We start from the raw sequence: 8,447 nt of genomic DNA on the forward strand, positions 1-8,447 counted from the left end.
GTTTCATAATGTTACATCTGGGTTTTTTTTAATTTATCTATTTTTTAAATTATAATTTGATTTTACTTATATTTTTCTTGTTTGTTTAACCCTACCAGTTCTTTGTGTATATATTATGGCTTCCAGTTTAGACTTTTTATATGAGGTTCCTGAGTGTGGGAATGAGCAAGTTTCTGTTTCTTGGGCCTTCTCTTGGGCTCTTTTTTCTTCTGTTGATTTTGTCCAATCCCAATGTGTTAGTTTCTATTTTGTCTTATCATATTTTATTATTATACCCTAGAAGTCTCTTTGTTTTCTAACAATAGATAGAAAAGGAATGGATCCAAATGGGAGGGGAGGTGGGAAAGATCTGGGAAGAGTAGAGGGAGGAAAACCCATAATCAGGCTTTACTATGTAAGAAAACAATCTATTCAATAAAATGGGTAAAAGAACTAATATGAAAACTAAATAAAAAAAACAGTTCAACATCAACAAACATTGAAAGAAAACATAAAATTAAACTGTAGTGAGGTGCCATTTCAAACTTGTTAGAATAGCTATTATCAAATATACAGGAAGTAACTAGTGTTTGTTAGACTGTGGAAAAAAGAAAACCTTACTCCAGTTTAGTGGGAATATAATTAGTGTACTTATTATGGAAACAGTATAGAGGATCTCAAAACATTAAATAAAAAACTAATGTATGATCCACCAACCGATTATGGGGTATATAGTCAAAGAAAAGTGATGTCTATGTTATTTTGCTTACTATATCCTTGTTCACAAAAGCTAAGCAATGGTATCAATCTTGGTGACTGTCTTGGTTTGATTATGCTTGGCTCATGGGAAATGGCACTATTAGGAGTGTGGCTATGTAGGTGTGGCCTTTGGAGGATGTGTGGGAGTGGGCTTTGAGATCCTTTGCTTAAGCTCAACCCAAGGCAGAAGAGCCCCTCCTCCTGGCTGCCTGCTGAAGACAGTCTCCTGGTACTGCCATAGGATCAAGATGTAGAACTCTCAGTTCCTCCAGTACCATGCCTGCCTGGATGTTGTCATGCTTCCTGCTGTGATGATAATGGAAACTGTAAGTCATCCCTCAATTAGATATCGTCCTTTATAAGAGTTTCCTCGATCATGGTGTCTCTTTACAGCAATAAAATCCAAACTGAGACAGTGTCCGTCAATACATGAATGGCTGAAAAAATTATGTATGTACATATATACACACCACACATAAGCGTGTGTGTGTGTGTGTGTGTGTGTGTGTGTATCACAGTTAGATTATTACTGTGATAAAACACACTATGACTGAAACTATCTGGGGTGGTGGAATGGTTTGTTTTATCTTAAAATTCACAAGCTACACTTCATCAGAACGGGAAATTGGGTCAGGAATCTGAATGTAGGAACTGAAACATGGACCCTGGAGGAGTGCTATTTATTGGCTTCTTCCCCTTGGCTTGCTCAGCCTGCTTTCTTATGTACCATAAGACCATTTTCCCAAAAGTGGCACCATCCACAATGTACTATACACTTCCACATCAATATACAATTAAGAAAATGCCCACAAGCTTTGTCTACAGGACTTATGAAGGCATTTTCCCAATTGAGGTTCTCTCTTACCAGATAATTCTAGCTTATGTCAAGTTGATAGAAAGTTAGCTAGTAAAATATTCAAATTGAAACATAATCTAACTGTATAAAAAAATCAAACCACAAAATTTCCTCCTTCCATATTATTATGTCTATTGACATTGTCATTGTTAAGGGCTTATTTAGTCAGCCATACTATTGATGTATTATAAGTGTATCTTTTCTGACATTCCTAGGATATCACATTTTCATGGCAAACTTCTGGGTTCTCTGACTCTTAAAATCTTTCTGTCCCCTTTTCACTGATTTTTCCTGATCCTCCATATTTTTACCATAAAATAAAAACTATATGAGGTACTTCATATTTTAATTTTCTACATTCATTCATCCCACAATGTACCTGTACTCCAAAGCCACATGTTTCATGTAATAATCACAACTGCAATGTCATATTAAAATAAAGTTTTGAAAAACTACATAGTAAATTTAAAATTAGGCTTATTTTTTTAGATTTTTATTGGTTATTTTATTTACTTACATTTCAAATGTTGTCCCCCTTTCCAGTTTCCCCTCTGCAAACCCACCATCAATCCTCCCTCCCTCCTGCTTCTACAAGATTGCTTACCCACTCACATATCCACCCACTCCCACCTTACCTCCATAACATCCCCCTACATTGGGGCATCCAGCCTCCACAGAACCAAGGGTCTTTCCTCCCATTGATGCCAGATAAGGCAATCCTCTACTACATATGCAGCTGGAGCCATGGGTTTCTCCATATGTACTCATTGGTTGGTGGTTTAGTCTCTGGGAGCTCTAAGGGGGTCTGGTTGGTTGATATTGTTGTTCTTCCTATGGGGTTGCAATCACACTTCAGCTCCTTCAGTTCTTCCCCTAACTCTTCAACTGGGGTCACTGTGCTCAGTTGTTGGATGTGAGCATGCACATTTGTATTGATCAGGCTCTGGAAAAGCCTCTCGGGAGACAGCTATACCAGGTTCCTGGCAGCAAGCGCTTCTTGGCATCAGCAATAGTGTCTGGGTTTGATGTCTGTAGATGGGATGGATCTGTAGGTGGGGCAGTCTCTGGATGGCCTTTCCTTCAGTCTCTGCTCCAATCTTTGTCCCTGTATTTCCTTTAGACAGTAGCAATTCTAGGTTAAAACTTTTGAGATGGGTGACCCATCAAATGGGGACCATGCCTATCTACTGAATAGGGTCTCTACAGGTTCTATCCCCCTTTATTGGATATTTAGACTAATGTCATCCCTGTTGATCCTATAAGTGAATATTAGCCCAAAAGCTCAGAATATCCACAATACAACTCACAAACCAAATGAAACTCAAGAAGAAGGAAGACCAAAGTATGGAAGCTTCAGTTCTACTTGGGGGAACAAAATAATCATGGGAGGTAGAGGGAAGCAGGGACCTGGGAGAAAGAGAGGAAGAGGAAGAAGAAGGGGGACAGTATCAGGTATGGGAAAAGACAGGGGAGAAGTACAGAGGGTCAGGAAATTGAAAGGAGGAGTGTAGCAGTGGGGGAGGGGAACTGGGGGTAGGCACTAGGTTTAATTTTTTGAGACATTAGTATTACTGTTACTGTTGCTTAAAGGGATGAATTGAATCAGGATACTAATTTATGGAGTAATTTTGATTCATCTTTTACTATCAATTGATCAATTAGTATTTACACACTTGGAAATATCAGAAAACAAGGCATATTCCTAGATCATCATTGTGAAAATATATTAGTTTCTGTTTGTGGATGAACTACAAGTAAATGCACAGCTACCCAGTAGCTGGCCATTTATGTCTAGGTCATGAGAGTCTAGACAGGAAATCTAAAACCATATAATTTCTAATAGCTATCATACTTCTGAATCAATGATTACTGTAAATGGGATTTTAATACATAGATAAGGATAGTTATGTGGTATTATATAAAACACATGATTTCTTTTGATGATAGTGACCTATACTGCTAATGCTATTGTGGCTTATTGTATACTATAATAGAAGAACATGATAAAGCTCACTTAAGTTGGTGAGAAATCAAAATTAAATATTAAGATAGTCTTTTTGAGCAATCCCATATCAATTTTCATACCACAGAGCAATTCACTTTTATAATGGAAATGGGCCAACTTTGAAAGGGGTTATATTTTGGAAAGCAAGGTTGCACTTTGTTTTGTTTTCTGAAGAACCTTCTCTGATCAACAGTTCTGCCCAAGGGCCAGAGATGAGCTGGATTTTATAGCATTGCTGGTTGAATCATGGGAGGAGAGCAAATGCAATCCATTGCCTTGTCATTTGGTGCGTTTATTTATGTATATGAAGCATGAGGATTAGTTTCTAGAACACATTCTTTTGCTTGGATGTACACCACTTAATAAAAAATTACAGCATATTTCCATAATTGAGTGGAGTAATATGTATACTTTTACTTCCTTGAAGTTTTTCTATGAATTCTCTTTTACTCTGAGAATTCACTTGAAATGTGTTAAACGTAAGATGTTGCCTAATCACAGACAATGTGCTTATAGGGCTAAAGTAAGTTTCCTGTTTATTTTTGTAATTATGTGTTATTATTTGAACAAGCTGACTCCTACAAGTTAGCAGCCTTGAACAGCACCTAACACTTAAATATGTATTAAATCACTTGACTCAAAGAAAGGGGTATCATCCATTCTTCCTAAGTTTGTCATAATCTAATTGCTTTTAGTTGTGATTAGGGCCATCTTTACCTCCTTCATAGACAGTATTATTATCATCAACATATGTCTATTGCATGTGCACTTAATGCAGATCATATTGTTTAAGAAAAATGGGCCTTCAGACAGCAAATTAGAATGGCCTTGCCCTTGAGGAACTCACAGCCCACAGGATCCTGAAATGAATCCTGTCTCAGACAGTTGTTTTGACCTGCCATTACTCTAGAATATCATTGTGTCACCCTTCCTAGTAAAAGCCAGAGCCAAGAATTTGTACCTGATAAGAGTGTGTTGCAAATGTTTCTTTTGTAATACTATTTTCTGTCACAGGTATCCGGTATTACACATGCCTTTGTCCATTGTATGGCTGGCATACTCTAGGTTAACACTGGATTTTCTAAAACAAAACAAAACACCCTTATCATCAGTCCTTATATTCTCCATTGGTTGCTCAAGTATCAAGATGAGAGACAAATAAGATATTAGCTTTAGTCTAATAAGCAATATCTTTAAGACATGACTCATGGTTAAAAAAAGAGACATAATTTCATCACTGAACTTATATTTAATGATTCCATAAGATGAATGTGCCATATCTTGTCATACTCTATGTTCTAGTAGTCCTAAAAAAGAGCAAAATGTTTTGAAATTTATTCTGCCATGTTTTACCTGGTCCCACTGAATATTGCCTTTAACTGATGAGAGCATCGAAATAACCCTTCTGTAAAATTTCTCCTTAAAACAAAAGGAGAACAGTACAATATTATTACTAATAAATTTTCCCCTTCAGTTACTGTGTCCACCTCAATGGCAGTTACAAGAAAAGAACTGTACTATATAAACTATGTATACATGCAACTTTGTATTTCAGGAAAAGGACTGTATACTATTTTGTTGCCATTACATCATTAGTGATTATAAAACTTTCTTTCCTTAAAAGACAGTTACTCATGTGAAGTATTAAGATCTAAGAAGATGTTTCAGGTTTACTAGCATAAGTCTTCAAAGAGCTAAGCAAGTGGAAAGTACACTTACAGGGCAGACATACACATAAGTAAGTATAGAGGTGATTTTCCAATTAAACTATAACTATTTCAAACAGAACATGGCACCTTTGATACTTCCATTTTATGTACACCACATTTCTCTTATGTAATGTTAGAATTTGATGGTTGATTAAAAGAAGAATATAAAAAACAACAATATCAAACTTTCCTAAGGAATAATTTTCTTTTAATTACTACTACTACTATTGCAGCTGCTGCTCCTACACATAAAAACATGTACACATGTGTATACACACACTGAGAGAGACACACACATTAGACATCAGACATAAATTATCTAACCAAGAGTCTAAAAAACAGTAGGTTCCCCAAAATATCTGCATGCTTTCCCTTCCCCTTTAAACAAGATCCTATTACTGTATATATGCATAAATGAAACAACAGGAAGGAAGTTGAATGTTCTATATTAAGTAAAATGGCTTATCACACTGAGTCAAAGTAAAAATATGCTTTTGTTCTTCATTCTGCCTTATTTCTTTCAATTTTTTCACATTAATAAGGTAATTACAATATTGAATAAAACTGTGCTTCTTTGGTGACATTCATTAAAAATAATGACATGCAATTTTGCTAGTGTTTCCTGCTTTAAAATACACAGGATCTTGAATATAAATTAGTTCCATTATTATGTTTAACATTTTAACTAATCCCAAGGTCTGGAAATCTTCATGGCTCTAACTACTTAAGAGCAAAAAGCATAGCATCTGCATGCAGATCCATACAGCAGCAATTGGATCAAATCTTATTCCCTCTTGGTTACTATGACAGTGTGGAGTTTTAAAGAATAAACAGGTTGATAACAATATAAACGAAACAGGCCTTATTACTTTGAACACAATCAAAAGTTTTCCAAATTTCAGTAAGTTAAAGTTCCATCTTCTACAGACGTTTCAAATAAAACATTATGGATTTCTTGTAAGCAGTTGTAGGAACACAAAATAATAAAACAAACCTGTATTTTAAGGAAGTGATGGTGGGTTTTGTGATGGTGAGCTAAATAGATGAATATGTAATACCTCTAAAAACACACAACACTTTTCTTATGGGCTCAGCGAATTAACTCCCAGGCTCTTGCAAATAATCAAAAATGCTTAGGAAGAAAAAAAATGAAGACCCTCCCCCCTTTCCATTAGTTTTGTTTCTATGTAGTTATTTTATTTGTTTCACTGTCAGAATAAATAGACTCTCATGATTATATGTGGACTAACAAATTATGGCATTGGGGTTCCTCTTATCTTGCTGATTTTCCCAGAGAACCAGATTTGGTTTTGTTGATTCTTTGTATTCTTTGTATTGTTCTCTTTGTTTCTATTTGGTTGATTTCATCCCTGAGTTTGGGCATTTCCTGCCTTCTACTCCTCTTGGATGTGTTTGCTTCTTTTTGTTCTACAGCTCTCAGGTGGGAACTGAAAAATATCATTCTGAGTGAAGTAACTCAGACTCAAAAGGGCATGCATGGTATGTACTCACTAATAAGTGGATATTAGCCAAAAAACTACAAAATACCAAGGATACAATCCATAGAACTCAGCTGACTGAGACATACACAGATACTTACACTCAACCGATGAACAGAAGCTGGTGAACCTTATGGTTTTATTAGGGAAAAGCTGGAAAAAGCTGAGAAGGAAGGTGACCCCATAAGAAAACCAGCAGTATCAAGTAATCTGGACCCCAGAGATGTCTCAGACACTGAGCCACCAACCAGGCAGCATACATGAGCTGGTCTGAGGCCCCTGACACAAATACAGTAGAGGACTGCCTATTCTGGCCTCAGTGAGAGAAGATGCACCTAACCCTGGAGAGTCTTGAGGCCCCAGGGAGTGGGGAGGTCAGATGGAGTGGAAGTTGGGGGGATTGAGACATCCTCTTGGTGACTGGGGGCTGGGGAGAAGGAATGGGATGAGGAACAGTCACAGGGTTGTCTAGGAGGAGGATAACGACTGGACTGTAAAAAAGATTGAAGAATAATTATAAATGAATAAATAAATAATAAAACAACTTTTTTTCAAAACTGAGTATATAGTTATTATTTGGCAGAAATGAATGTATAAAATGTTCCCTGGGTGTGCTTTATTCATATATTCAATTTTCAAATTTTATTCAAATATTTTACACACAGACACACAGACACAGACTCACACACACATTGGGGTTGGATTATATTTTAAAGCTATATGTTAAAGGCTTTGCTCTTTAAAGGCTCCATTAGATCACTTCTATTATTCTTTTTACACAATATACTAGTTTCTGCAGGAGAGACAAAACAGCTCAATATTCCAGTGGAACAAAATAATAAGGCAGTAAGGACCTTCCACCCTTCTCCTAGCTCCTCTCACTCTTCCAAGAACAAGGGTGTAAAATGGTTGCAAATGTTTTGGGGAGTCCTGTTTCCCTGAATGAGAAAATGAAATGACAAGAGTTAGTCGAGTTAAATTAAACGTTCTGAGCCTACAGGACAATACATCTCAGCCAAAAATATCTTCAGAAACACAGAGTTTCTGCGGAGTAACGTCATCTCTATTTTCACATTATTAAATTAAATGAATTCAAAATCCAAAAGAATTTCCTTTATAAATGGTAATTTTCAATGGAAATCTCACGTATTTTAAGCAGTCAGTTCTAAGGCTGAAAATAATATGAAGGTTTCCTCTTTGTCACTGATTTAAAGAGAAAAAGCACCTTGCTTATTGCTCAGGAGCCGGGCTCGAGGGCAAACGTGACTCATGATTCACAAAAGGCATCAACATGTGACTTCCAGCTGGCCACAGAGTTCTGTCGGGGAGTTATCTTGACAATATCTAAATCCTCTTTTCTACGTGAAAGAGCCAGCAATTTTTACTTAAATCCATGTTTTAATTTCAAAAGTGGCATTTCTAGGTCTAAAAAATTGGCAGTGTCTTCAGACAAAACTATCATAATGAGAACTTTTGCTGCATTTCAAGCGATTAGTTTAATATTTTGTCCTTAACTACATAAGAAAATCCTAAGCTTTGGACATTTGTTAAAGCTGCATCGCATCTACTTGTTTTCTTATTTTGCAGTGTCTGAAAGGGCGGAAAAACCTTTTTTTTTTTTTTTTTTTTTTTTTTTTTTT

Source organism: Arvicanthis niloticus, chromosome X (genome assembly GCF_011762505.2).
Source record: "Arvicanthis niloticus isolate mArvNil1 chromosome X, mArvNil1.pat.X, whole genome shotgun sequence".
Classification (NCBI taxonomy): domain Eukaryota; kingdom Metazoa; phylum Chordata; class Mammalia; order Rodentia; family Muridae; genus Arvicanthis; species Arvicanthis niloticus.